General features: G+C 38.5%; 1 long non-coding RNA gene across 1 annotated transcript in view; it reads left to right on the top strand.

Annotated features, from left to right (window-relative positions):
* Positions 1 to 9,764, top strand: part of LOC119419851 — a 42,212-nt gene that overhangs the window by 21,092 nt on the left and 11,356 nt on the right. Inside the window, exon 2 of the long non-coding RNA XR_005187277.1 lies at positions 1,727 to 1,805. This is a non-coding gene — a long non-coding RNA (uncharacterized LOC119419851). The remainder of the gene's footprint in view (positions 1 to 1,726; positions 1,806 to 9,764) is intronic.

Below are 9,764 nucleotides of genomic sequence, written 5' to 3'. Positions count from 1 at the left end.
CACACACACACACACACACACACACACACACACACACACACACACACTGTCTGAAGCTGCTGGTAAACTCAGTTTTCCACATGATATTGAGATCTTTTCCAGCTGAGGGTGTTAGTAGGCGGCAGTAGGGTAGTGTGGTCTTCATCCAGTGGAGGTGACGGCTTCAATATTTAAAACAAATGTCTGCCAGTTTATCCTTCAGAAATCTGACTTGCTTCATGTCTCTTTCTGGATTATTATTATATAAATATTTAACCTTAATATTTGTCAGTGTGATTTGTTGTCAGGGGCAGAAGAATTGAACAGACCTTTTTTTTGTGTTGAAGAAAACGTTTTGCAGATTATAGGCGTCTCTTCTAACTAACCTGAAAAATATGAGCTGATAAAATCCTGACCAGGTCCTCATTTATTTATATTTTACTTTGACACATCTACACTCATGTAGTTTTAAATGGGTTTGAATGTTTCTCCAAAATTTTAAGAGGTAATTTCAGTTTTCTTATTAAACTTCAAATGCTTTTTCCACTCTGTTTCAACCATTGTATTTCAATATTTTCAATGAAATGTTTTTAACTCTGTTAAAAAGTCTTGCCTAAGGAAAAAAATAGAGTTGTCAACACACAATACAAGTTTGAATAGGATCTTTATTTCTTGGTTATCAGCAGTGTCACAGAAGCACGATTTGTTCCCATGTCTTTAATTAAATCTATAAAACATACAAAAGTTAGCAGTATGACAGAAAATAGAATTGATCTGAAACCACTGAGCAAGACTAATTACCAGTCTTGGTAAAACGAAGTCTTGTTCCTTGGAAGGAAACTAAACAGACATGAAGACTAGATCTGAATTTTAAACGGTTCTATTGGTAAATTTGTTTCTTGTGAAATATTTTTGATTGTTTAATAAAGTTTATAAGCGAGAAAGGGTTGCCTAACATCAGTAGTTTGTACGTGTGGTTGGAAAATCACTCTCATTGTGTAAAAACGTAAACAAGTTGCATCATAAAAATAAAAACCCACATCTGTAAGTTCAGCTGCTAACCCGTACCGGTATCCTTATCTTCTTCGTCCACACTTTTTCTCTCATTACTCGACATTTTGAAATTTTGTTCCCTAAGAAAACAGCTTCCTGTTTGGACTCTATGAACCAGCAGCTGGAGCAGAACTCTACTTTCTTAGTGTGAACATTAACTCACTGTCCTGGTGCCGGCCTCCTTCACTAAATAAAGACTCCTTTGATGAGCTCTCCGTTCAGTAAAAAGGCCTCTGTGTGTAGGAGGAGGTGAAGAGGAGGTTCCTCCAGCTGTTAGCCACACTGCAACACTTATCTTCTCACAAACAAGAAACCACTCTGATGTCAGGAAAAAAGCTAATCATGACAAAGATTCAAGCCCAGGAGTTCTGAAAGTGGCCTTTAAAGAAGTTTTGATAGTTCATCAGCATCTGGAATCAGTTCAAATCAGATATTCAGAGGGATTTTATTAGTGGAAGCTTTTACCAAAAATATAGGTTACCAGTACTTAATTTCTGGTCCCAAAAGATTGGGACTATTACTGGTATATTACTACTTTATACTGATACTATGTGTGTGGGACTTAGCACCAATGTATAGTGAACTGGATTGGGACTTTAACAGTTTGAAACAAACCACACCAAAAAATCATCACAATGATAGAAAGGTTGCTCTAAAGTGATGTTTGAATTAAACATTACGGTTTGTTTTTCAGGTCCTCTACTCCTAGACCACATTTCCCATGGAGCCTTGCACCGACACGCTCACCGTTCTCCCACGGAGCAACCATTCAGGTATGAACACACACTTTCTACTTTCAGTCTGCAAGATGTTTGCTGTGGAACAGCTCCCTGATTCTCCTTGATTAGCCTGTCCTCTTTCCTTCTGCACTTTGAAGAGATTAACCTTTGATCCTAAAGCTGGAGGCAGAGCCCACCAATCAGGAGGCCTCCTGGATTTTTACTGCAAGTTCTGATTGGATCATTCGATCTGTCATCTGGTTTGAATAATAACCAACGCGCAGGAAAGAAGGAAGAGTGCTGATTACGTGCCTGAAGGCGTTTTTTTGGTTTTTTTTTTTTTTTTTTTTGTCTGAGTATAGAGAAAGTGTGTTTGAGGAAAAGGTCAGGAATGTTTGGAGAAGGTGAGGTCCTGCCTCCATGTGAGGTCTGATTATGGGTCTGAAATCTGCTGTACTGTGGGGCATCAAAACTGGTTAAGTTCTGTGAATATTTCAGTGCTGAACGTCGATTTGAAGTAATCTTATCCGTTTTGTGGCATGTGTTTGGTCCTTGAGTTTTTCTTTGACTGATATTTTCATACAAAACTTTGTGTTTAGTACTGTTAAGTTTTTTAAATGATAATAATAACTGTAAAAACATTTAAACAATTTATTTTTTATTTAAACATCGGTTGAGTGGTATCTATTTTTATTACTGTAAAGCCTTCTTCAAATTTAATCATTGTTTGAAGTGTTACCATCTGCCTGAAAAGCTTGTGATGGCTTAAATAATGCATGTAGTTCAGGATATTTTAAGGGTTTTAATGTATTTTTAACTTCACTTTGTTAGAATTGAGCATGGACTTTATTGTTCACGTTGTTAGATTTATAGGGAGTGGTTGCGTAGAGGTTAGAGAAGGTGGGTCTGTGATCAGAAGGTCATCGGTTAAATTCCCCTGGACCAACAACATCAAAATGTGCGTGGGAAAGGTGAAACACCCACACCTGCCTCCACCCTTAGTTGTCCCACTCTGAGCCCTTGAGCAAGGCCCTTAACCCCCACCATCTGCTCCCCCAGGCACCCTAGATAGCAGCTCTACTCCACACAGAGGGCTGTGATAGTGGTCTGTGGTTGCATCAGGAGGGGCATCCGGCATAAAAACAATCGTCAAGTCTTCGTGCGAATTAGTTCGCTGTGACAATCCCTGAAGAAAGGACCAGCCCAAAGACTTTTAGATTTATAAAGTAAAGGATGAGTGTTATTTTGACATTGCTATCATACTATGGAACAAAGTGGTTAAAAATATAAGTAGCTGAGGGCTTACATTACAAAAGTATCATGTCACCTTTAAAGTTTTGCTTTTTCTTTTTTTTTTTATTGTCTTTTTCAAAGGTGTCTTCAGAGAGGAACAATAGACTGTCCAGCGATAAAGATTTTTGGTTCTAACGTGCTGCTTCCTTGTTCTGCTGACACCCTCTGTTTTGTCAGCTTTGTTTGTCAGTTCGGTAGACAGGGTGCGCGGTTCTGTTGACAGGGCGGGGCGCCCTGCTTATATAATGGTAGAGGAAACACTGCATTTGTAGTGGAGCAGGTGAGTTGTGCTGCCAACATGGTGGAGGAGTTGTTTACATATTGAAATGAATCTCCTTCTTAAACAGTATTGTGTTGCTACAGGGAAAACTTTAAATCATCTTATGTTGACACACGGTGATGCTAAAGCCATTTTGGTCAAATTTTGACAAACATTATATATTAGTATTTATTGAGGATGACTCAGCTATCACCACACCATATTTTAGTTCAGTGTTTTTTAAACGCGAGTTATAACCAGTTTTGTGTTGACTAATGGTGGCCATCTTGAACCGAGTTAACGTTTGGATAACACAGTGCACCGTGCAACCTGATTTTCAACCAGGGGAGAAGGTTGTTTTTGGACAATATTAATAAAATGTTGCATTTTATACACTTAAAGAATGCAAAATATAAAACAAAACTTGAAACTGGACCAGGACAGCCTTAAAGACTAGTTTTGGCTTTGCTTGAGGCTGTCTGTTTTTCTAGCTCCTATTTCTTAAGTTTTATTGTTTTTCAGACGGCCTATTTCACATCTGGCATCAACTGACAACTTTTTTTTGTCAACTTGGAATCAGAAGCTGTTCTGTTTCTCAGCTTGTTTTCAGTAATAGTCCATCAGTTGTATTTTTTCAGAGCGGTTTACCATCTTTGAATTTTTCTGGTCTTACATGTGTGAGTGCATGTTGAAAAGTAGATTGCTTCCTTTGTTTCAGCTCTATGTGACTTCAGAGCTTACTGACAGACCTTCAAACAGAGTCATCCAGTCTGCAGAATAAAATCGCTCCCATATGTTCCTCAGCAGCACCATCCCCACTGGTGTTCTCTGAAAGCCTGGATCGGATTGGTTCAGCTCCTCTCAGCTTACAGAGCAGGCTCTGATTTATTTTAGGAAACGACTACCTGTGATTCTTTAAGATATTTAACTTCATCTGTTCAGATTTCTTGATGCAATGAGTCCCCTCAACTTGACACAATTTTCAGTTTACAGGGTGAAAGAATTAAACACCCCCTCATTGTTCAATGTCACATCAGAGGGTTTTCTTCCTGTCTAAACTTGTCTTCTACTCAGTCTGTGAACATTTAGTGCTGAGGAAAAACTCCTGATCCAGCTCTCATTTCTTTATATTTTCTTCTTCTCTTTCTTCATGTGGTCTTGATCAGTAATTCTCCAGACTTTCTGAAGGTATTTCAGTTTTTTTTTTTTACGTTGGCTGCTTTTTCACTTGGTGTCAGACTTGTTGTGCAAAGGTTTAATCTTGTTCATGTTTACAAGGTTTTGTTGATCCATAGCTTCATATTTTTTAATAAAACCTTGCTTCTTCATCATAGTTTCATATTTCTGTTTTTGCACACACTCAGGACCACCTATAAAGTTGCTTTGTACGTGTGCGGCCCTGTGGCCTGGCGGCAGTTTTCAGGGTGACACAGTGGGTGAAACCATCTAGTGTTCAGTCTTTGACTGTCTCCATGTCTCAAATTCTCTCTGACTCGCTATGTATGTATGTTTCTGCTATGTATTTAACTTTTATGTTTCTGGGGAAAGTCGTTTGTGTTCCAGTTTTTCCAGCTTCCTTTTTTTTTTAAACTGGTAGGAAATCAGTGCAGTCAAATCATATTCAGGATGATAACTGACAGTGTAAGATATTGGAAGTTCGTCAGGCCCAGCGTGTGATGGTTGATCTTTGCACTTGGTTATTTATTTGTGTGTCGTTGCATCAGAGTACAGTTTGACTTTTGAAGTAAAACATTTTTATAATTCTGGGTTGAATGTGGTGAAATGTTAATTTACTTTTCTTTAAAAGTTTTGTGTGCTGGTCAGTTTGTATCTTCTCCAAATTTTACTTTCATTTTGTACACAGTGGTTGACGCAGTCCGTCCCCCGTCCCCCACAAATAAATATGACGAGCACCCCGCCAAGGGAGCTTATCTAGGGGAAACACTAATCCCAGATCCCACATAGTGACTCTCAACAGTCCAGGTTTATAATGTAGATGCTGCTTGTATGAAATGAAGATAAATCGCATCCCAACCTGCTTTGTGCTTTAAAGCAAACACATTACTACATAAGTTTAGGAGCTTATTGTCTGATTTGAAATTAATTAGGCCCGAGCAGTGAAGCGCTGCTGTAATCGCTCTGTTCAGGCCCGAGCTGCAATTTTTTCCGCAGAATGAATTTGCGTTTTGGGGGCCTTAACATATCCCAAAAGTCACCAAATTTGGCGGACGCATCAGGACTGGTGAAAAATTACTTATTTTAAGGGCGTGGCAAAAATTGCAACAGAAACTGATCCAGAGCGCCACCTAGAAATTTTCAAAACACCCTCCGCATTAACCTTAGTTTGTCGTAGAAACATGAAATTTGGTACGCTTGTCCAATTCCCCAAGATGCACAGAAAACCCTTTGGCAAAAACGTTGTATGATAAACAGGAAGGTGGCCATTTTGGAATGCCGGCCCAATTTTCACACCTTTTTGGCAGCTTACAACCTCAGCATTTGAACAACTCCTCCTAGGGATGTCACTCAATCGGTGTCAAACTTGGCCATTTTGGTCAAAAGCCATGAGGGACGCAAAGTTATCTAAATGATTCGTTTCAGAGCATGCTGAAGGGGCGGGGCCAAACCTCAAAGTTTGAAAACTTGCCATGAAAAACAAAACGCTAATAGCTCCTACATGAAAACTGTCTGAGACATCAAACCTTCAATGATTGATCCACATCCGGTCCCCTGCAAGACTGAATGGTCAAATCATGGCATCACTTAAGCCACGCCCCCTGACAACAGGAAGTATAAAGTTTGACGTTGAACGATCCCTATCTGACCCCTGTTACCTGATCAGCATTCACACCTCCCCAAACGAACCAGACTATCTAGGCAAACGGACTAGAGTTCAATTAAAGCGGACTAAACAGGACTGGCGTGAATGCACCCTAAAGGTAATCCTGAGCTTCACAGAGGCTTACGACACAATTAACATGATGCCAACCATAAGATTGTGCTGCCCACGAGGAAATGTAACCCAGGGCAAGCTAATCTCTGACAAACAAACAAGATGGCTGTAATGGTGGAGATAGTGAAGCTCACCGTGTTACCCAAGGCATTTGGTGAGGCATTTTTACCTTTAGCCAACATTAAAGAGAAGATGGGCAAAAAAGAAATTCTAAGACACTAATAACTTAAAATAGTTACTGCAGCAGATGTTTTCATTCCGTAGAGCAACACGAAATTTACAGTGACATTCAGTATGTTCTAAGAGTGTGAATTTTACATTACACTACCTATTTGTGCAAAATTGGTTCAATGTTAACTAGGGGTGTGACTCTCTGTGTCTGGCGATTCGATTCCAATTTTTGGTGTTACGAATCAATTCAAAATAGATTTTTCTATTTAGAAACAATTTTTCTGTTGAAATGGTCATAAATTTAGTTTAAATAATGTAACTGACAAGCTGAAAAGATTAAACAACAATGTAAACAAATATAACATTTATTTACAACAATAATTCTTCTTTACTGTATCAAATCTTTTTGCATCATTTTATATTTATACCAAAAATAGGAACAAATACAGGAGTGCATAAAATTATGTAATTTAATAGCCAGTATTAGGTTGGCTTAATTGCCTGGATTTTTCTAAATAAATAAAAAAAAATCCAGGAACAAATAATTCATCCATCCATCCATCCTCTTTACCCACGTCTTCTTTTATGGGTCACTGGTGTCACTGGTGCCCATGTCCAGCCATCACTGTGCAAGAGGCAGGGGACACCTGGACAGGTCTCCAGTCCATCACAGACAAATGATTCAAAATATATAAATACAAAAGTAAACAGACTTCAGCCTACCACAGTGCATTAACCTTTAACTCAAAATAAAATACAGACTTCACAGTTTTTTTTTAACTATATTGCTGTAACATTTGCAATATTTTCAAAACTTAACCTAATATGAAATATACAGACTTCACAGTCTTAACCGTATTGCTTCATATTTTATAAATCTTTTAACAAAATTTCAAAACCTGAATTGAGAAAGTTTCTCGTATGAGAAGCGAAACGTCTGCAGTTACAAATAAAGTCCAGTTGTTTTGTTTTTAACTTTTTTGGATTCAAAACCTGAGCAAACCTGCACAAAAACTCTTCTGAACTGTATGTAATTTAGAAACCATGACTTGTATCATTTAGAACTGGCTCCATGCGATGCGTCTCATTTGGCCTCTTCAACCTGTTAAAAAGACAAATAACATTAAGTTTGTTGTATACCTTCTCTGTGTAAGTTTTAGTATAATGTGAGATAAAACAATTACCTTTGAGCTGAAGCTGCGTCATGTCTTCTCCCATTCGTTGTTTCATGGTGAAGTTGTGGTGCTGCTTTATCGCAAAAAAAAAAAAAAATCTATGTGAAGGAATAACTTAAGTTAGGTCCAGCATATTAAAAATAAACCTAAACCCCTCACCTTCCACTGAGCTGTCTGCTCGTAAATCCTTTGTGATGTAGCAGGAGATGGAGAGGGAAATCTTCGCAGCCTTTGGGGAAGCCTGGAAGTTTGTTGCAGCGTTCACTGGTCTGCTGCTTTCGCTTTCATCTTCTGCACATTTTGTCGTATTTCCAAAATACTGTACCGCAATTTTATTTGGCACTTCTTGCAAACAACTGTGCTCTTGTTAAGCTCTGTCTTCCCCCGGGACATTGTAGGATCCAAAATGATTTTTAAAGACAAATGAGCAGGTTGAATCGCGCTGTCCCCCTCCTCTATGCTAGCAGGCTCTATTCAGATAAAAGGAGCTGGCTAATAACTAGTTTGCTGTACGGTGGCTTACACGGTCCAATACTACGGAAGCCGAGCGAACACGTAATACGATATGCAGTATGCTCCGGAACAGGAGCGGAAAAACTTAAAACGCATTTTAAAATGGATTTATGGGCATTTAGAATCGATTCAGGATTGCCAGGACTAAGAATCTAGATTCTTTAAAAATTAGATTTTTTTTTCCTGCACCCCTATTGTTAACTGATCATAACAAACAAATACTAAACTTGTGCAACCATCAGTGGCAACACACATCTACATACAAAATGCACAAAACAAAGCATAACTAGCTTTAAGCATTAATTAAACTATTAAGGATACATTGTAAATATGACAAAAAAATGGAAGATTTACTTGCAGTTACCTTCATACAGATGACTATTTGGTAGTTCCCATTTATCATTGTTTTATTCAGCTGCTGAATGAGGTTGGCTGCAGGCCTTTATCCATCTTTTACATTTTTCCAAACTTCGTTTAGGTTTTGGAAATGGAATAAACTGTGTTTCATTCTCTAAACGCTCAGGGTAATGCATGTCTGAATTTCATGTTTCTCCATTGACAAAGTTTAACCATTTTTTTCTGATGAGTTTTCACGAAACCCCTATGACCGCAAAGCATTCATGATGCCAAACCCCGACAATGTTGTCGGAGGAAAAGGTGCAGTTCCTGCATGTAAGGAGGGTTTCACTTTGGGACAAATTGCGATCACCGATAGGTCAGTTGCTGACGAGCCTACTAGTTTGACAGATGGCGTCACGTCAGTTGTGTTTGTCGAGTTCTCTGATATGAGTGACTGAATCTGAATTCGTTCCGAGTTTATCTACCTATGTATGTAAAGCTGTTCTCTTTTGATTGGGTCTCCTTGTGTTTTGGTGTGTGATGGTGTGTTTTCCATTAGCTTCCTCCCACATTTCAGTTGAATTTTAAAGATTGGGGAGGGGCAACATGAGTCATGGGAGCATCGGGTAATAGTGGGGGGGTGACTAGTTATTGATGAGCAGCTTCAGGGTTGTGAGTGGGTCTTCTGAGTGATTCCGGTGTTGTCTTTATGACCTGAGTGTTTGTTTTGTGACTCGGCTGCAGGACAAAGACAACATTGAGGTTTTGATGGATGGACCCATTTCTGTGGTAGTTAAAGTGATTAAAACATCTTTCAGGGCCTGATCAACATCGATCTGTTTTATGATTTTGTGACCATAATCTTTGTCTGTCTGCATTTTCAAGTTTAAATCTAAGACTGTGTTGCCCCTGAGGGCTCTGGGTAATCTGTACTTCTGTAACTTGATAAACAAAGAGACAAAAGTAAATGTTCCACGTCCAGTTTTAGGCTCCATCTGCTTCATCTAATAACCTTTTAATTAAATTAATCTTCAGTGCTCTCCACTTAAGTCTCCAAAATCTTTCACTTAAGTCATGACTCAGCATATATAGACATGAACCTAGTTCTGAAATCATTACTCTTTCATATTAATAAACTTTTTAAATAATAGAATATATTAAAATGTATTATTTTTGAGCAAACACATCAAATTAAATTTAATTAAAGTCAGCAACGTAATTTCTAATTTAAGTACTGGTTGGATATCTACATTTATTTTGCTGGGGTTTTTTTTGGTTTGCAGTAGAACCAAATCTCAGAGAGACGAAGC

Source organism: Nematolebias whitei, chromosome 1 (assembly GCF_014905685.2).
Source record: "Nematolebias whitei isolate Nwh7 chromosome 1, NemWhi1, whole genome shotgun sequence".
NCBI lineage: Eukaryota > Metazoa > Chordata > Actinopteri > Cyprinodontiformes > Rivulidae > Nematolebias > Nematolebias whitei.
The sequence above is the reverse complement of the archived record's forward strand: the minus strand, read 5'-3'. Positions and strand labels throughout refer to the sequence as shown.